At 46.3% G+C, this 18,770-nt stretch overlaps 18 non-coding genes across 18 annotated transcripts; all 18 read right to left on the bottom strand.

Annotated features, from left to right (window-relative positions):
* Positions 1-318: 318 nt before the first annotated feature.
* Positions 319-400, bottom strand: trnas-gcu (transfer RNA serine (anticodon GCU)). The gene has a single exon. It is a non-coding gene; the product is annotated as a tRNA-Ser (tRNA).
* Positions 401-1,249: 849 nt separating this feature from the next.
* Positions 1,250-1,331, bottom strand: trnas-gcu (transfer RNA serine (anticodon GCU)). The gene has a single exon. It is a non-coding gene; the product is annotated as a tRNA-Ser (tRNA).
* An 849-nt stretch (positions 1,332-2,180) lies between these two features.
* trnas-gcu (transfer RNA serine (anticodon GCU)) lies at positions 2,181-2,262 on the bottom strand. Its single transcript has one exon. It is a non-coding gene; the product is annotated as a tRNA-Ser (tRNA).
* A 1,780-nt stretch (positions 2,263-4,042) lies between these two features.
* On the bottom strand, positions 4,043-4,124 carry trnas-gcu (transfer RNA serine (anticodon GCU)). Its single transcript has one exon. It is a non-coding gene; the product is annotated as a tRNA-Ser (tRNA).
* Positions 4,125-4,973: 849 nt separating this feature from the next.
* trnas-gcu (transfer RNA serine (anticodon GCU)) lies at positions 4,974-5,055 on the bottom strand. Its single transcript has one exon. It is a non-coding gene; the product is annotated as a tRNA-Ser (tRNA).
* Positions 5,056-5,904: 849 nt separating this feature from the next.
* trnas-gcu (transfer RNA serine (anticodon GCU)) lies at positions 5,905-5,986 on the bottom strand. Its single transcript has one exon. It is a non-coding gene; the product is annotated as a tRNA-Ser (tRNA).
* An 848-nt stretch (positions 5,987-6,834) lies between these two features.
* Positions 6,835-6,916, bottom strand: trnas-gcu (transfer RNA serine (anticodon GCU)). Its single transcript has one exon. It is a non-coding gene; the product is annotated as a tRNA-Ser (tRNA).
* An 849-nt stretch (positions 6,917-7,765) lies between these two features.
* Positions 7,766-7,847, bottom strand: trnas-gcu (transfer RNA serine (anticodon GCU)). Its single transcript has one exon. It is a non-coding gene; the product is annotated as a tRNA-Ser (tRNA).
* An 849-nt stretch (positions 7,848-8,696) lies between these two features.
* On the bottom strand, positions 8,697-8,778 carry trnas-gcu (transfer RNA serine (anticodon GCU)). Its single transcript has one exon. It is a non-coding gene; the product is annotated as a tRNA-Ser (tRNA).
* An 849-nt stretch (positions 8,779-9,627) lies between these two features.
* Positions 9,628-9,709, bottom strand: trnas-gcu (transfer RNA serine (anticodon GCU)). Its single transcript has one exon. It is a non-coding gene; the product is annotated as a tRNA-Ser (tRNA).
* An 849-nt stretch (positions 9,710-10,558) lies between these two features.
* Positions 10,559-10,640, bottom strand: trnas-gcu (transfer RNA serine (anticodon GCU)). Its single transcript has one exon. It is a non-coding gene; the product is annotated as a tRNA-Ser (tRNA).
* An 849-nt stretch (positions 10,641-11,489) lies between these two features.
* trnas-gcu (transfer RNA serine (anticodon GCU)) lies at positions 11,490-11,571 on the bottom strand. Its single transcript has one exon. It is a non-coding gene; the product is annotated as a tRNA-Ser (tRNA).
* An 849-nt stretch (positions 11,572-12,420) lies between these two features.
* Positions 12,421-12,502, bottom strand: trnas-gcu (transfer RNA serine (anticodon GCU)). The gene has a single exon. It is a non-coding gene; the product is annotated as a tRNA-Ser (tRNA).
* Positions 12,503-13,351: 849 nt separating this feature from the next.
* On the bottom strand, positions 13,352-13,433 carry trnas-gcu (transfer RNA serine (anticodon GCU)). The gene has a single exon. It is a non-coding gene; the product is annotated as a tRNA-Ser (tRNA).
* Positions 13,434-14,282: 849 nt separating this feature from the next.
* Positions 14,283-14,364, bottom strand: trnas-gcu (transfer RNA serine (anticodon GCU)). Its single transcript has one exon. It is a non-coding gene; the product is annotated as a tRNA-Ser (tRNA).
* Positions 14,365-15,213: 849 nt separating this feature from the next.
* trnas-gcu (transfer RNA serine (anticodon GCU)) lies at positions 15,214-15,295 on the bottom strand. The gene has a single exon. It is a non-coding gene; the product is annotated as a tRNA-Ser (tRNA).
* An 849-nt stretch (positions 15,296-16,144) lies between these two features.
* trnas-gcu (transfer RNA serine (anticodon GCU)) lies at positions 16,145-16,226 on the bottom strand. Its single transcript has one exon. It is a non-coding gene; the product is annotated as a tRNA-Ser (tRNA).
* Positions 16,227-17,075: 849 nt separating this feature from the next.
* Positions 17,076-17,157, bottom strand: trnas-gcu (transfer RNA serine (anticodon GCU)). Its single transcript has one exon. It is a non-coding gene; the product is annotated as a tRNA-Ser (tRNA).
* Positions 17,158-18,770: the final 1,613 nt, after the last annotated feature.

The raw sequence follows: 18,770 nt of genomic DNA, 5'->3' as shown, positions 1-18,770 counted from the left end.
CTAATTCTGGCAGAGATTGCCTCAACCACATGGCAACGGATGTTTTGTTCAACCGAATGTGCAAAACCTAAAGACTGCAAGTCATCAGTTTCGTCTCAGTGCATATGACAGTCACTCCATGGGAACGAGAGAATTTCTGTGGGAAAAACTGATCTCAATGTTCCAAAGAGATTTGTTATATTTGTGATATTGGTGTCAGACGAAAGTCAACTTAACTGCAACAAGGATGGGATTTGACCAGACATATGCAGAGCACAATGACTTGGCAGTCCATCGTCTTAACCATGTAAACATGGAAGACGTAAATAACATGTCCTGCGACGAGGATGGGATTCGAACCCACGCGTGCAGAGCACAATGGATTAGCAGTCCATCGCCTTAACCACTCGGCCACCTCGTCTGCTGCTAGCTATGTGTTACAGTAAGAGTCGGACCCAGGTCAGCTTCCAGAGACACAATGGATTAGCGTAGCATGGAAGTAAGGAGGAGGAGGCGATCTAGCGGGACCTACACAAGTGCTCTTTGTACAGGGGAATTAGCTCAAATGGTAGAGCGCTCGCTTAGCATGCGAGAAGTAGCGGGATCGATGCCCGCATTCTCCATGAGTCCACAGGACTTTAGTCTCTTCTGTGTATGTAATTTGTGGGAAAATGGCTGGATTAACAAACACTACCATTTCAACAGAGGACTGCAACTGTCTGTTGGTTTACTTCCACATTTGGCCGGCCAAGCAAGGAGTTGTGGCAAGGGCGCTTCCTTTTTAGGCTGTCCATCCCAGGAATGTATTTAGCCCTGTTTTTGGGTGACCTAAATTGCCCTGTGATCAGTTTATGCTGTCTGTTCGTCAAAAGTGAGCATTTTTTAATCAAATGGTAGAGCACTCGTTTAGCATGCGAGAGGTAGCTGGATCAATACCCGCATTCTCCACAGACTAATTCTGGCAAAGATTGCCTCAACCACATGGCAACGGATGTTTTGTTCAACCGAATGTGCAAAACCTAAAGACTGCAAGTCATCAGTTTCGTCTCAGTGCATATGACAGTCACTCCATGGGAACGAGAGAATTTCTGTGGGAAAAACTGATCTCAATGTTCCAAAGAGATTTGTTATATTTGTGATATTGGTGTCAGACGAAAGTCAACTTAACTGCAACAAGGATGGGATTTGACCAGACATATGCAGAGCACAATGACTTGGCAGTCCATCGTCTTAACCATGTAAACATGGAAGACGTAAATAACATGTCCTGCGACGAGGATGGGATTCGAACCCACGCGTGCAGAGCACAATGGATTAGCAGTCCATCGCCTTAACCACTCGGCCACCTCGTCTGCTGCTAGCTATGTGTTACAGTAAGAGTCGGACCCAGGTCAGCTTCCAGAGACACAATGGATTAGCGTAGCATGGAAGTAAGGAGGAGGAGGCGATCTAGCGGGACCTACACAAGTGCTCTTTGTACAGGGGAATTAGCTAAAATGGTAGAGCGCTCGCTTAGCATGCGAGAAGTAGCGGGATCGATGCCCGCATTCTCCATGAGTCCACAGGACTTTAGTCTCTTCTGTGTATGTAATTTGTGGGAAAATGGCTGGATTAACAAACACTACCATTTCAACAGAGGACTGCAACTGTCTGTTGGTTTACTTCCACATTTGGCCGGCCAAGCAAGGAGTTGTGGCAAGGGCGCTTCCTTTTTAGACTGTCCATCCCAGGAATGTATTTAGCTCTGTTTTTGGGTGACCTAAATTGCCCTGTGATCAGTTTATGCTGTCTGTTCGTCAAAAGTGAGCATTTTTTAATCAAATGGTAGAGCACTCGTTTAGCATGCGAGAGGTAGCTGGATCAATACCCGCATTCTCCACAGACTAATTCTGGCAAAGATTGCCTCAACCACATGGCAACGGATGTTTTGTTCAACCGAATGTGCAAAACCTAAAGACTGCAAGTCATCAGTTTCGTCTCAGTGCATATGACAGTCACTCCATGGGAACGAGAGAATTTCTGTGGGAAAAACTGATCTCAATGTTCCAAAGAGATTTGTTATATTTGTGATATTGGTGTCAGATGAAAGTCAACTTAACTGCAACAAGGATGGGATTTGACCAGACATAGGCAGAGCACAATGACTTGGCAGTCCATCGTCTTAACCATGTAAACATGGAAGACGTAAATAACATGTCCTGCGACGAGGATGGGATTCGAACCCACGCGTGCAGAGCACAATGGATTAGCAGTCCATCGCCTTAACCACTCGGCCACCTCGTCTGCTGCTAGCTATGTGTTACAGTAAGAGTCGGACCCAGGTCAGCTTCCAGAGACACAATGGATTAGCGTAGCATGGAAGTAAGGAGGAGGAGGCGATCTAGCGGGACCTACACAAGTGCTCTTTGTACAGGGGAATTAGCTCAAATGGTAGAGCGCTCGCTTAGCATGCGAGAAGTAGCGGGATCGATGCCCGCATTCTCCCTGAGTCCACAGGACTTTAGTCTCTTCTGTGTATGTAATTTGTGGGAAAATGGCTGGATTAACAAACACTACCATTTCAACAGAGGACTGCAACTGTCTGTTGGTTTACTTCCACATTTGGCCGGCCAAGCAAGGAGTTGTGGCAAGGGCGCTTCCTTTTTAGGCTGTCCATCCCAGGAATGTATTTAGCCCTGTTTTTGGGTGACCTAAATTGCCCTGTGATCAGTTTATGCTGTCTGTTCGTCAAAAGTGAGCATTTTTTAATCAAATGGTAGAGCACTCGTTTAGCATGCGAGAGGTAGCTGGATCAATACCCGCATTCTCCACAGACTAATTCTGGCAGAGATTGCCTCAACCACATGGCAACGGATGTTTTGTTCAACCGAATGTGCAAAACCTAAAGACTGCAAGTCATCAGTTTCGTCTCAGTGCATATGACAGTCACTCCATGGGAACGAGAGAATTTCTGTGGGAAAAACTGATCTCAATGTTCCAAAGAGATTTGTTATATTTGTGATATTGGTGTCAGACGAAAGTCAACTTAACTGCAACAAGGATGGGATTTGACCAGACATATGCAGAGCACAATGACTTGGCAGTCCATCGTCTTAACCATGTAAACATGGAAGACGTAAATAACATGTCCTGCGACGAGGATGGGATTCGAACCCCCGCGTGCAGAGCACAATGGATTAGCAGTCCATCGCCTTAACCACTCGGCCACCTCGTCTGCTGCTAGCTATGTGTTACAGTAAGAGTCGGACCCAGGTCAGCTTCCAGAGACACAATGGATTAGCGTAGCATGGAAGTAAGGAGGAGGAGGCGATCTAGCGGGACCTACACAAGTGCTCTTTGTACAGGGGAATTAGCTCAAATGGTAGAGCGCTCGCTTAGCATGCGAGAAGTAGCGGGATCGATGCCCGCATTCTCCATGAGTCCACAGGACTTTAGTCTCTTCTGTGTATGTAATTTGTGGGAAAATGGCTGGATTAACAAACACTACCATTTCAACAGAGGACTGCAACTGTCTGTTGGTTTACTTCCACATTTGGCCGGCCAAGCAAGGAGTTGTGGCAAGGGCGCTTCCTTTTTAGGCTGTCCATCCCAGGAATGTATTTAGCCCTGTTTTTGGGTGACCTAAATTGCCCTGTGATCAGTTTATGCTGTCTGTTCGTCAAAAGTGAGCATTTTTTAATCAAATGGTAGAGCACTCGTTTAGCATGCGAGAGGTAGCTGGATCAATACCCGCATTCTCCACAGACTAATTCTGGCAAAGATTGCCTCAACCACATGGCAACGGATGTTTTGTTCAACCGAATGTGCAAAACCTAAAGACTGCAAGTCATCAGTTTCGTCTCAGTGCATATGACAGTCACTCCATGGGAACGAGAGAATTTCTGTGGGAAAAACTGATCTCAATGTTCCAAAGAGATTTGTTATATTTGTGATATTGGTGTCAGACGAAAGTCAACTTAACTGCAACAAGGATGGGATTTGACCAGACATATGCAGAGCACAATGACTTGGCAGTCCATCGTCTTAACCATGTAAACATGGAAGACGTAAATAACATGTCCTGCGACGAGGATGGGATTCGAACCCACGCGTGCAGAGCACAATGGATTAGCAGTCCATCGCCTTAACCACTCGGCCACCTCGTCTGCTGCTAGCTATGTGTTACAGTAAGAGTCGGACCCAGGTCAGCTTCCAGAGACACAATGGATTAGCGTAGCATGGAAGTAAGGAGGAGGAGGCGATCTAGCGGGACCTACACAAGTGCTCTTTGTACAGGGGAATTAGCTCAAATGGTAGAGCGCTCACTTAGCATGCGAGAAGTAGCGGGATCGATGCCCGCATTCTCCATGAGTCCACAGGACTTTAGTCTCTTCTGTGTATGTAATTTGTGGGAAAATGGCTGGATTAACAAACACTACCATTTCAACAGAGGACTGCAACTGTCTGTTGGTTTACTTCCACATTTGGCCGGCCAAGCAAGGAGTTGTGGCAAGGGCGCTTCCTTTTTAGACTGTCCATCCCAGGAATGTATTTAGCTCTGTTTTTGGGTGACCTAAATTGCCCTGTGATCAGTTTATGCTGTCTGTTCGTCAAAAGTGAGCATTTTTTAATCAAATGGTAGAGCACTCGTTTAGCATGCGAGAGGTAGCTGGATCAATACCCGCATTCTCCACAGACTAATTCTGGCAAAGATTGCCTCAACCACATGGCAACGGATGTTTTGTTCAACCGAATGTGCAAAACCTAAAGACTGCAAGTCATCAGTTTCGTCTCAGTGCATATGACAGTCACTCCATGGGAACGAGAGAATTTCTGTGGGAAAAACTGATCTCAATGTTCCAAAGAGATTTGTTATATTTGTGATATTGGTGTCAGACGAAAGTCAACTTAACTGCAACAAGGATGGGATTTGACCAGACATATGCAGAGCACAATGACTTGGCAGTCCATCGTCTTAACCATGTAAACATGGAAGACGTAAATAACATGTCCTGCGACGAGGATGGGATTCGAACCCACGCGTGCAGAGCACAATGGATTAGCAGTCCATCGCCTTAACCACTCGGCCACCTCGTCTGCTGCTAGCTATGTGTTACAGTAAGAGTCGGACCCAGGTCAGCTTCCAGAGACACAATGGATTAGCGTAGCATGGAAGTAAGGAGGAGGAGGCGATCTAGCGGGACCTACACAAGTGCTCTTTGTACAGGGGAATTAGCTCAAATGGTAGAGCGCTCGCTTAGCATGGGAGAAGTAGTGGGATCGATGCCCGCATTCTCCATGAGTCCACAGGACTTTAGTCTCTTCTGTGTATGTAATTTGTGGGAAAATGGCTGGATTAACAAACACTACCATTTCAACAGAGGACTGCAACTGTCTGTTGGTTTACTTCCACATTTGGCCGGCCAAGCAAGGAGTTGTGGCAAGGGCGCTTCCTTTTTAGACTGTCCATCCCAGGAATGTATTTAGCCCTGTTTTTGGGTGACCTAAATTGCCCTGTGATCAGTTTATGCTGTCTGTTCGTCAAAAGTGAGCATTTTTTAATCAAATGGTAGAGCACTCGTTTAGCATGCGAGAGGTAGCTGGATCAATACCCGCATTCTCCACAGACTAATTCTGGCAAAGATTGCCTCAACCACATGGCAACGGATGTTTTGTTCAACCGAATGTGCAAAACCTAAAGACTGCAAGTCATCAGTTTCGTCTCAGTGCATATGACAGTCACTCCATGGGAACGAGAGAATTTCTGTGGGAAAAACTGATCTCAATGTTCCAAAGAGATTTGTTATATTTGTGATATTGGTGTCAGACGAAAGTCAACTTAACTGCAACAAGGATGGGATTTGACCAGACATATGCAGAGCACAATGACTTGGCAGTCCATCGTCTTAACCATGTAAACATGGAAGACGTAAATAACATGTCCTGCGACGAGGATGGGATTCGAACCCACGCGTGCAGAGCACAATGGATTAGCAGTCCATCGCCTTAACCACTCGGCCACCTCGTCTGCTGCTAGCTATGTGTTACAGTAAGAGTCGGACCCAGGTCAGCTTCCAGAGACACAATGGATTAGCGTAGCATGGAAGTAAGGAGGAGGAGGCGATCTAGCGGGACCTACACAAGTGCTCTTTGTACAGGGGAATTAGCTCAAATGGTAGAGCGCTCGCTTAGCATGCGAGAAGTAGCGGGTCGATACCCGCATTCTCCATGAGTCCACAGGACTTTAGTCTCTTCTGTGTATGTAATTTGTGGGAAAATGGCTGGATTAACAAACACTACCATTTCAACAGAGGACTGCAACTGTCTGTTGGTTTACTTCCACATTTGGCCGGCCAAGCAAGGAGTTGTGGCAAGGGCGCTTCCTTTTTAGGCTGTCCATCCCAGGAATGTATTTAGCCCTGTTTTTGGGTGACCTAAATTGCCCTGTGATCAGTTTATGCTGTCTGTTCGTCAAAAGTGAGCATTTTTTAATCAAATGGTAGAGCACTCGTTTAGCATGCGAGAGGTAGCTGGATCAATACCCGCATTCTCCACAGACTAATTCTGGCAAAGATTGCCTCAACCACATGGCAACGGATGTTTTGTTCAACCGAATGTGCAAAACCTAAAGACTGCAAGTCATCAGTTTCGTCTCAGTGCATATGACAGTCACTCCATGGGAACGAGAGAATTTCTGTGGGAAAAACTGATTTCAATGTTCCAAAGAGATTTGTTATATTTGTGATATTGGTGTCAGACGAAAGTCAATTTAACTGCAACAAGGATGGGATTTGACCAGACATATGCAGAGCACAATGACTTGGCAGTCCATCGTCTTAACCATGTAAACATGGAAGACGTAAATAACATGTCCTGCGACGAGGATGGGATTCGAACCCACGCGTGCAGAGCACAATGGATTAGCAGTCCATCGCCTTAACCACTCGGCCACCTCGTCTGCTGCTAGCTATGTGTTACAGTAAGAGTCGGACCCAGGTCAGCTTCCAGAGACACAATGGATTAGCGTAGCATGGAAGTAAGGAGGAGGAGGCGATCTAGCGGGACCTACACAAGTGCTCTTTGTACAGGGGAATTAGCTCAAATGGTAGAGCGCTCGCTTAGCATGCGAGAAGTAGCGGGATCGATGCCCGCATTCTCCATGAGTCCACAGGACTTTAGTCTCTTCTGTGTATGTAATTTGTGGGAAAATGGCTGGATTAACAAACACTACCATTTCAACAGAGGACTGCAACTGTCTGTTGGTTTACTTCCACATTTGGCCGGCCAAGCAAGGAGTTGTGGCAAGGGCGCTTCCTTTTTAGGCTGTCCATCCCAGGAATGTATTTAGCCCTGTTTTTGGGTGACCTAAATTGCCCTGTGATCAGTTTATGCTGTCTGTTCGTCAAAAGTGAGCATTTTTTAATCAAATGGTAGAGCACTCGTTTAGCATGCGAGAGGTAGCTGGATCAATACCCGCATTCTCCACAGACTAATTCTGGCAAAGATTGCCTCAACCACATGGCAACGGATGTTTTGTTCAACCGAATGTGCAAAACCTAAAGACTGCAAGTCATCAGTTTCGTCTCAGTGCATATGACAGTCACTCCATGGGAACGAGAGAATTTCTGTGGGAAAAACTGATCTCAATGTTCCAAAGAGATTTGTTATATTTGTGATATTGGTGTCAGACGAAAGTCAACTTAACTGCAACAAGGATGGGATTTGACCAGACATATGCAGAGCACAATGACTTGGCAGTCCATCGTCTTAACCATGTAAACATGGAAGACGTAAATAACATGTCCTGCGACGAGGATGGGATTCGAACCCACGCGTGCAGAGCACAATGGATTAGCAGTCCATCGCCTTAACCACTCGGCCACCTCGTCTGCTGCTAGCTATGTGTTACAGTAAGAGTCGGACCCAGGTCAGCTTCCAGAGACACAATGGATTAGCGTAGCATGGAAGTAAGGAGGAGGAGGCGATCTAGCGGGACCTACACAAGTGCTCTTTGTACAGGGGAATTAGCTCAAATGGTAGAGCGCTCGCTTAGCATGCGAGAAGTAGCGGGATCGATGCCCGCATTCTCCCTGAGTCCACAGGACTTTAGTCTCTTCTGTGTATGTAATTTGTGGGAAAATGGCTGGATTAACAAACACTACCATTTCAACAGAGGACTGCAACTGTCTGTTGGTTTACTTCCACATTTGGCCGGCCAAGCAAGGAGTTGTGGCAAGGGCGCTTCCTTTTTAGGCTGTCCATCCCAGGAATGTATTTAGCCCTGTTTTTGGGTGACCTAAATTGCCCTGTGATCAGTTTATGCTGTCTGTTCGTCAAAAGTGAGCATTTTTTAATCAAATGGTAGAGCACTCGTTTAGCATGCGAGAGGTAGCTGGATCAATACCCGCATTCTCCACAGACTAATTCTGGCAGAGATTGCCTCAACCACATGGCAACGGATGTTTTGTTCAACCGAATGTGCAAAACCTAAAGACTGGAAGTCATCAGTTTCGTCTCAGTGCATATGACAGTCACTCCATGGGAACGAGAGAATTTCTGTGGGAAAAACTGATCTCAATGTTCCAAAGAGATTTGTTATATTTGTGATATTGGTGTCAGACGAAAGTCAACTTAACTGCAACAAGGATGGGATTTGACCAGACATATGCAGAGCACAATGACTTGGCAGTCCATCGTCTTAACCATGTAAACATGGAAGACGTAAATAACATGTCCTGCGACGAGGATGGGATTCGAACCCACGCGTGCAGAGCACAATGGATTAGCAGTCCATCGCCTTAACCACTCGGCCACCTCGTCTGCTGCTAGCTATGTGTTACAGTAAGAGTCGGACCCAGGTCAGCTTCCAGAGACACAATGGATTAGCGTAGCATGGAAGTAAGGAGGAGGAGGCGATCTAGCGGGACCTACACAAGTGCTCTTTGTACAGGGGAATTAGCTCAAATGGTAGAGCGCTCGCTTAGCATGCGAGAAGTAGCGGGATCGATGCCCGCATTCTCCCTGAGTCCACAGGACTTTAGTCTCTTCTGTGTATGTAATTTGTGGGAAAATGGCTGGATTAACAAACACTACCATTTCAACAGAGGACTGCAACTGTCTGTTGGTTTACTTCCACATTTGGCCGGCCAAGCAAGGAGTTGTGGCAAGGGCGCTTCCTTTTTAGGCTGTCCATCCCAGGAATGTATTTAGCCCTGTTTTTGGGTGACCTAAATTGCCCTGTGATCAGTTTATGCTGTCTGTTCGTCAAAAGTGAGCATTTTTTAATCAAATGGTAGAGCACTCGTTTAGCATGCGAGAGGTAGCTGGATCAATACCCGCATTCTCCACAGACTAATTCTGGCAGAGATTGCCTCAACCACATGGCAACGGATGTTTTGTTCAACCGAATGTGCAAAACCTAAAGACTGGAAGTCATCAGTTTCGTCTCAGTGCATATGACAGTCACTCCATGGGAACGAGAGAATTTCTGTGGGAAAAACTGATCTCAATGTTCCAAAGAGATTTGTTATATTTGTGATATTGGTGTCAGACGAAAGTCAACTTAACTGCAACAAGGATGGGATTTGACCAGACATATGCAGAGCACAATGACTTGGCAGTCCATCGTCTTAACCATGTAAACATGGAAGACGTAAATAACATGTCCTGCGACGAGGATGGGATTCGAACCCACGCGTGCAGAGCACAATGGATTAGCAGTCCATCGCCTTAACCACTCGGCCACCTCGTCTGCTGCTAGCTATGTGTTACAGTAAGAGTCGGACCCAGGTCAGCTTCCAGAGACACAATGGATTAGCGTAGCATGGAAGTAAGGAGGAGGAGGCGATCTAGCGGGACCTACACAAGTGCTCTTTGTACAGGGGAATTAGCTCAAATGGTAGAGCGCTCGCTTAGCATGCGAGAAGTAGCGGGATCGATGCCCGCATTCTCCATGAGTCCACAGGACTTTAGTCTCTTCTGTGTATGTAATTTGTGGGAAAATGGCTGGATTAACAAACACTACCATTTCAACAGAGGACTGCAACTGTCTGTTGGTTTACTTCCACATTTGGCCGGCCAAGCAAGGAGTTGTGGCAAGGGCGCTTCCTTTTTAGGCTGTCCATCCCAGGAATGTATTTAGCCCTGTTTTTGGGTGACCTAAATTGCCCTGTGATCAGTTTATGCTGTCTGTTCGTCAAAAGTGAGCATTTTTTAATCAAATGGTAGAGCACTCGTTTAGCATGCGAGAGGTAGCTGGATCAATACCCGCATTCTCCACAGACTAATTCTGGCAAAGATTGCCTCAACCACATGGCAACGGATGTTTTGTTCAACCGAATGTGCAAAACCTAAAGACTGCAAGTCATCAGTTTCGTCTCAGTGCATATGACAGTCACTCCATGGGAACGAGAGAATTTCTGTGGGAAAAACTGATCTCAATGTTCCAAAGAGATTTGTTATATTTGTGATATTGGTGTCAGACGAAAGTCAACTTAACTGCAACAAGGATGGGATTTGACCAGACATATGCAGAGCACAATGACTTGGCAGTCCATCGTCTTAACCATGTAAACATGGAAGACGTAAATAACATGTCCTGCGACGAGGATGGGATTCGAACCCACGCGTGCAGAGCACAATGGATTAGCAGTCCATCGCCTTAACCACTCGGCCACCTCGTCTGCTGCTATCTATGTGTTACAGTAAGAGTCGGACCCAGGTCAGCTTCCAGAGACACAATGGATTAGCGTAGCATGGAAGTAAGGAGGAGGAGGCGATCTAGCGGGACCTACACAAGTGCTCTTTGTACAGGGGAATTAGCTCAAATGGTAGAGCGCTCGCTTAGCATGCGAGAAGTAGCGGGATCGATGCCCGCATTCTCCATGAGTCCACAGGACTTTAGTCTCTTCTGTGTATGTAATTTGTGGGAAAATGGCTGGATTAACAAACACTACCATTTCAACAGAGGACTGCAACTGTCTGTTGGTTTACTTCCACATTTGGCCGGCCAAGCAAGGAGTTGTGGCAAGGGCGCTTCCTTTTTAGGCTGTCCATCCCAGGAATGTATTTAGCCCTGTTTTTGGGTGACCTAAATTGCCCTGTGATCAGTTTATGCTGTCTGTTCGTCAAAAGTGAGCATTTTTTAATCAAATGGTAGAGCACTCGTTTAGCATGCGAGAGGTAGCTGGATCAATACCCGCATTCTCCACAGACTAATTCTGGCAAAGATTGCCTCAACCACATGGCAACGGATGTTTTGTTCAACCGAATGTGCAAAACCTAAAGACTGCAAGTCATCAGTTTCGTCTCAGTGCATATGACAGTCACTCCATGGGAACGAGAGAATTTCTGTGGGAAAAACTGATCTCAATGTTCCAAAGAGATTTGTTATATTTGTGATATTGGTGTCAGACGAAAGTCAACTTAACTGCAACAAGGATGGGATTTGACCAGACATATGCAGAGCACAATGACTTGGCAGTCCATCGTCTTAACCATGTAAACATGGAAGACGTAAATAACATGTCCTGCGACGAGGATGGGATTCGAACCCACGCGTGCAGAGCACAATGGATTAGCAGTCCATCGCCTTAACCACTCGGCCACCTCGTCTGCTGCTAGCTATGTGTTACAGTAAGAGTCGGACCCAGGTCAGCTTCCAGAGACACAATGGATTAGCGTAGCATGGAAGTAAGGAGGAGGAGGCGATCTAGCGGGACCTACACAAGTGCTCTTTGTACAGGGGAATTAGCTCAAATGGTAGAGCGCTCGCTTAGCATGCGAGAAGTAGCGGGATCGATGCCCGCATTCTCCCTGAGTCCACAGGACTTTAGTCTCTTCTGTGTATGTAATTTGTGGGAAAATGGCTGGATTAACAAACACTACCATTTCAACAGAGGACTGCAACTGTCTGTTGGTTTACTTCCACATTTGGCCGGCCAAGCAAGGAGTTGTGGCAAGGGCGCTTCCTTTTTAGGCTGTCCATCCCAGGAATGTATTTAGCCCTGTTTTTGGGTGACCTAAATTGCCCTGTGATCAGTTTATGCTGTCTGTTCGTCAAAAGTGAGCATTTTTTAATCAAATGGTAGAGCACTCGTTTAGCATGCGAGAGGTAGCTGGATCAATACCCGCATTCTCCACAGACTAATTCTGGCAGAGATTGCCTCAACCACATGGCAACGGATGTTTTGTTCAACCGAATGTGCAAAACCTAAAGACTGGAAGTCATCAGTTTCGTCTCAGTGCATATGACAGTCACTCCATGGGAACGAGAGAATTTCTGTGGGAAAAACTGATCTCAATGTTCCAAAGAGATTTGTTATATTTGTGATATTGGTGTCAGACGAAAGTCAACTTAACTGCAACAAGGATGGGATTTGACCAGACATATGCAGAGCACAATGACTTGGCAGTCCATCGTCTTAACCATGTAAACATGGAAGACGTAAATAACATGTCCTGCGACGAGGATGGGATTCGAACCCACGCGTGCAGAGCACAATGGATTAGCAGTCCATCGCCTTAACCACTCGGCCACCTCGTCTGCTGCTAGCTATGTGTTACAGTAAGAGTCGGACCCAGGTCAGCTTCCAGAGACACAATGGATTAGCGTAGCATGGAAGTAAGGAGGAGGAGGCGATCTAGCGGGACCTACACAAGTGCTCTTTGTACAGGGGAATTAGCTCAAATGGTAGAGCGCTCGCTTAGCATGCGAGAAGTAGCGGGATCGATGCCCGCATTCTCCCTGAGTCCACAGGACTTTAGTCTCTTCTGTGTATGTAATTTGTGGGAAAATGGCTGGATTAACAAACACTACCATTTCAACAGAGGACTGCAACTGTCTGTTGGTTTACTTCCACATTTGGCCGGCCAAGCAAGGAGTTGTGGCAAGGGCGCTTCCTTTTTAGGCTGTCCATCCCAGGAATGTATTTAGCCCTGTTTTTGGGTGACCTAAATTGCCCTGTGATCAGTTTATGCTGTCTGTTCGTCAAAAGTGAGCATTTTTTAATCAAATGGTAGAGCACTCGTTTAGCATGCGAGAGGTAGCTGGATCAATACCCGCATTCTCCACAGACTAATTCTGGCAGAGATTGCCTCAACCACATGGCAACGGATGTTTTGTTCAACCGAATGTGCAAAACCTAAAGACTGGAAGTCATCAGTTTCGTCTCAGTGCATATGACAGTCACTCCATGGGAACGAGAGAATTTCTGTGGGAAAAACTGATCTCAATGTTCCAAAGAGATTTGTTATATTTGTGATATTGGTGTCAGACGAAAGTCAACTTAACTGCAACAAGGATGGGATTTGACCAGACATATGCAGAGCACAATGACTTGGCAGTCCATCGTCTTAACCATGTAAACATGGAAGACGTAAATAACATGTCCTGCGACGAGGATGGGATTCGAACCCACGCGTGCAGAGCACAATGGATTAGCAGTCCATCGCCTTAACCACTCGGCCACCTCGTCTGCTGCTAGCTATGTGTTACAGTAAGAGTCGGACCCAGGTCAGCTTCCAGAGACACAATGGATTAGCGTAGCATGGAAGTAAGGAGGAGGAGGCGATCTAGCGGGACCTACACAAGTGCTCTTTGTACAGGGGAATTAGCTCAAATGGTAGAGCGCTCGCTTAGCATGCGAGAAGTAGCGGGATCGATGCCCGCATTCTCCATGAGTCCACAGGACTTTAGTCTCTTCTGTGTATGTAATTTGTGGGAAAATGGCTGGATTAACAAACACTACCATTTCAACAGAGGACTGCAACTGTCTGTTGGTTTACTTCCACATTTGGCCGGCCAAGCAAGGAGTTGTGGCAAGGGCGCTTCCTTTTTAGGCTGTCCATCCCAGGAATGTATTTAGCCCTGTTTTTGGGTGACCTAAATTGCCCTGTGATCAGTTTATGCTGTCTGTTCGTCAAAAGTGAGCATTTTTTAATCAAATGGTAGAGCACTCGTTTAGCATGCGAGAGGTAGCTGGATCAATACCCGCATTCTCCACAGACTAATTCTGGCAAAGATTGCCTCAACCACATGGCAACGGATGTTTTGTTCAACCGAATGTGCAAAACCTAAAGACTGCAAGTCATCAGTTTCGTCTCAGTGCATATGACAGTCACTCCATGGGAACGAGAGAATTTCTGTGGGAAAAACTGATCTCAATGTTCCAAAGAGATTTGTTATATTTGTGATATTGGTGTCAGACGAAAGTCAACTTAACTGCAACAAGGATGGGATTTGACCAGACATATGCAGAGCACAATGACTTGGCAGTCCATCGTCTTAACCATGTAAACATGGAAGACGTAAATAACATGTCCTGCGACGAGGATGGGATTCGAACCCACGCGTGCAGAGCACAATGGATTAGCAGTCCATCGCCTTAACCACTCGGCCACCTCGTCTGCTGCTATCTATGTGTTACAGTAAGAGTCGGACCCAGGTCAGCTTCCAGAGACACAATGGATTAGCGTAGCATGGAAGTAAGGAGGAGGAGGCGATCTAGCGGGACCTACACAAGTGCTCTTTGTACAGGGGAATTAGCTCAAATGGTAGAGCGCTCGCTTAGCATGCGAGAAGTAGCGGGATCGATGCCCGCATTCTCCATGAGTCCACAGGACTTTAGTCTCTTCTGTGTATGTAATTTGTGGGAAAATGGCTGGATTAACAAACACTACCATTTCAACAGAGGACTGCAACTGTCTGTTGGTTTACTTCCACATTTGGCCGGCCAAGCAAGGAGTTGTGGCAAGGGCGCTTCCTTTTTAGGCTGTCCATCCCAGGAATGTATTTAGCCCTGTTTTTGGGTGACCTAAATTGCCCTGTGATCAGTTTATGCTGTCTGTTCGTCAAAAGTGAGCATTTTTTAATCAAATGGTAGAGCACTCGTTTAGCATGCGAGAGGTAGCTGGATCAATACCCGCATTCTCCACAGACTAATTCTGGCAAAGATTGCCTCAACCACATGGCAACGGATGTTTTGTTCAACCGAATGTGCAAAACCTAAAGACTGCAAGTCATCAGTTTCGTCTCAGTGCATATGACAGTCACTCCATGGGAACGAGAGAATTTCTGTGGGAAAAACTGATCTCAATGTTCCAAAGAGATTTGTTATATTTGTGATATTGGTGTCAGACGAAAGTCAACTTAACTGCAACAAGGATGGGATTTGACCAGACATATGCAGAGCACAATGACTTGGCAGTCCATCGTCTTAACCATGTAAACATGGAAGACGTAAATAACATGTCCTGCGACGAGGATGGGATTCGAACCCACGCGTGCAGAGCACAATGGATTAGCAGTCCATCGCCTTAACCACTCGGCCACCTCGTCTGCTGCTAGCTATGTGTTACAGTAAGAGTCGGACCCAGGTCAGCTTCCAGAGACACAATGGATTAGCGTAGCATGGAAGTAAGGAGGAGGAGGCGATCTAGCGGGACCTACACAAGTGCTCTTTGTACAGGGGAATTAGCTCAAATGGTAGAGCGCTCGCTTAGCATGCGAGAAGTAGCGGGATCGATGCCCGCATTCTCCCTGAGTCCACAGGACTTTAGTCTCTTCTGTGTATGTAATTTGTGGGAAAATGGCTGGATTAACAAACACTACCATTTCAACAGAGGACTGCAACTGTCTGTTGGTTTACTTCCACATTTGGCCGGCCAAGCAAGGAGTTGTGGCAAGGGCGCTTCCTTTTTAGGCTGTCCATCCCAGGAATGTATTTAGCCCTGTTTTTGGGTGACCTAAATTGCCCTGTGATCAGTTTATGCTGTCTGTTCGTCAAAAGTGAGCATTTTTTAATCAAATGGTAGAGCACTCGTTTAGCATGCGAGAGGTAGCTGGATCAATACCCGCATTCTCCACAGACTAATTCTGGCAGAGATTGCCTCAACCACATGGCAACGGATGTTTTGTTCAACCGAATGTGCAAAACCTAAAGACTGGAAGTCATCAGTTTCGTCTCAGTGCATATGACAGTCACTCCATGGGAACGAGAGAATTTCTGTGGGAAAAACTGATCTCAATGTTCCAAAGAGATTTGTTATATTTGTGATATTGGTGTCAGACGAAAGTCAACTTAACTGCAACAAGGATGGGATTTGACCAGACATATGCAGAGCACAATGACTTGGCAGTCCATCGTCTTAACCATGTAAACATGGAAGACGTAAATAACATGTCCTGCGACGAGGATGGGATTCGAACCCACGCGTGCAGAGCACAATGGATTAGCAGTCCATCGCCTTAACCACTCGGCCACCTCGTCTGCTGCTAGCTATGTGTTACAGTAAGAGTCGGACCCAGGTCAGCTTCCAGAGACACAATGGATTAGCGTAGCATGGAAGTAAGGAGGAGGAGGCGATCTAGCGGGACCTACACAAGTGCTCTTTGTACAGGGGAATTAGCTCAAATGGTAGAGCGCTCGCTTAGCATGCGAGAAGTAGCGGGATCGATGCCCGCATTCTCCCTGAGTCCACAGGACTTTAGTCTCTTCTGTGTATGTAATTTGTGGGAAAATGGCTGGATTAACAAACACTACCATTTCAACAGAGGACTGCAACTGTCTGTTGGTTTACTTCCACATTTGGCCGGCCAAGCAAGGAGTTGTGGCAAGGGCGCTTCCTTTTTAGGCTGTCCATCCCAGGAATGTATTTAGCCCTGTTTTTGGGTGACCTAAATTGCCCTGTGATCAGTTTATGCTGTCTGTTCGTCAAAAGTGAGCATTTTTTAATCAAATGGTAGAGCACTCGTTTAGCATGCGAGAGGTAGCTGGATCAATACCCGCATTCTCCACAGACTAATTCTGGCAGAGATTGCCTCAACCACATGGCAACGGATGTTTTGTTCAACCGAATGTGCAAAACCTAAAGACTGGAAGTCATCAGTTTCGTCTCAGTGCATATGACAGTCACTCCATGGGAACGAGAGAATTTCTGTGGGAAAAACTGATCTCAATGTTCCAAAGAGATTTGTTATATTTGTGATATTGGTGTCAGACGAAAGTCAACTTAACTGCAACAAGGATGGGATTTGACCAGACATATGCAGAGCACAATGACTTGGCAGTCCATCGTCTTAACCATGTAAACATGGAAGACGTAAATAACATGTCCTGCGACGAGGATGGGATTCGAACCCACGCGTGCAGAGCACAATGGATTAGCAGTCCATCGCCTTAACCACTCGGCCACCTCGTCTGCTGCTAGCTATGTGTTACAGTAAGAGTCGGACCCAGGTCAGCTTCCAGAGACACAATGGATTAGCGTAGCATGGAAGTAAGGAGGAGGAGGCGATCTAGCGGGACCTACACAAGTGCTCTTTGTACAGGGGAATTAGCTCAAATGGTAGAGCGCTCGCTTAGCATGCGAGAAGTAGCGGGATCGATGCCCGCATTCTCCATGAGTCCACAGGACTTTAGTCTCTTCTGTGTATGTAATTTGTGGGAAAATGGCTGGATTAACAAACACTACCATTTCAACAGAGGACTGCAACTGTCTGTTGGTTTACTTCCACATTTGGCCGGCCAAGCAAGGAGTTGTGGCAAGGGCGCTTCCTTTTTAGGCTGTCCATCCCAGGAATGTATTTAGCCCTGTTTTTGGGTGACCTAAATTGCCCTGTGATCAGTTTATGCTGTCTGTTCGTCAAAAGTGAGCATTTTTTAATCAAATGGTAGAGCACTCGTTTAGCATGCGAGAGGTAGCTGGATCAATACCCGCATTCTCCACAGACTAATTCTGGCAAAGATTGCCTCAACCACATGGCAACGGATGTTTTGTTCAACCGAATGTGCAAAACCTAAAGACTGCAAGTCATCAGTTTCGTCTCAGTGCATATGACAGTCACTCCATGGGAACGAGAGAATTTCTGTGGGAAAAACTGATCTCAATGTTCCAAAGAGATTTGTTATATTTGTGATATTGGTGTCAGACGAAAGTCAACTTAACTGCAACAAGGATGGGATTTGACCAGACATATGCAGAGCACAATGACTTGGCAGTCCATCGTCTTAACCATGTAAACATGGAAGACGTAAATAACATGTCCTGCGACGAGGATGGGATTCGAACCCACGCGTGCAGAGCACAATGGATTAGCAGTCCATCGCCTTAACCACTCAGCCACCTCGTCTGCTGCTAGCTATGTGTTACAGTAAGAGTCGGACCCAGGTCAGCTTCCAGAGACACAATGGATTAGCGTAGCATGGAAGTAAGGAGGAGGAGGCGATCTAGCGGGACCTACACAAGTGCTCTTTGTACAGGGGAATTAGCTCAAATGGTAGAGCGCTCGCTTAGCATGCGAGAAGTAGCGGGATCGATGCCCGCATTCTCCATGAGTCCACAGGACTTTAGTCTCTTCTGTGTATGTAATTTGTGGGAAAATGGCTGGATTAACAAACACTACCATTTCAACAGAGGACTGCAACTGTCTGTTGGTTTACTTCCACATTTGGCCGGCCAAGCAAGGAGTTGTGGCAAGGGCGCTTCCTTTTTAGGCTGTCCATCCCAGGAATGTATTTAGCCCTGTTTTTGGGTGACCTAAATTGCCCTGTGATCAGTTTATGCTGTCTGTTCGTCAAAAGTGAGCATTTTTTAATCAAATGGTAGAGCACTCGTTTAGCATGCGAGAGGTAGCTGGATCAATACCCGCATTCTCCACAGACTAATTCTGGCAAAGATTGCCTCAACCACATGGCAACGGATGTTTTGTTCAACCGAATGTGCAAAACCTAAAGACTGCAAGTCATCAGTTTCGTCTCAGTGCATATGACAGTCACTCCATGGGAACGAGAGAATTTCTGTGGGAAAAACTG

This window comes from Sebastes fasciatus, chromosome 4, assembly GCF_043250625.1.
Source record: "Sebastes fasciatus isolate fSebFas1 chromosome 4, fSebFas1.pri, whole genome shotgun sequence".
In the NCBI taxonomy this organism is placed as follows: Eukaryota; Metazoa; Chordata; class Actinopteri; order Perciformes; family Sebastidae; genus Sebastes; species Sebastes fasciatus.
Note: the sequence above shows the minus strand (reverse complement) of the source record. Positions and strands in the feature narration are given on the sequence as shown.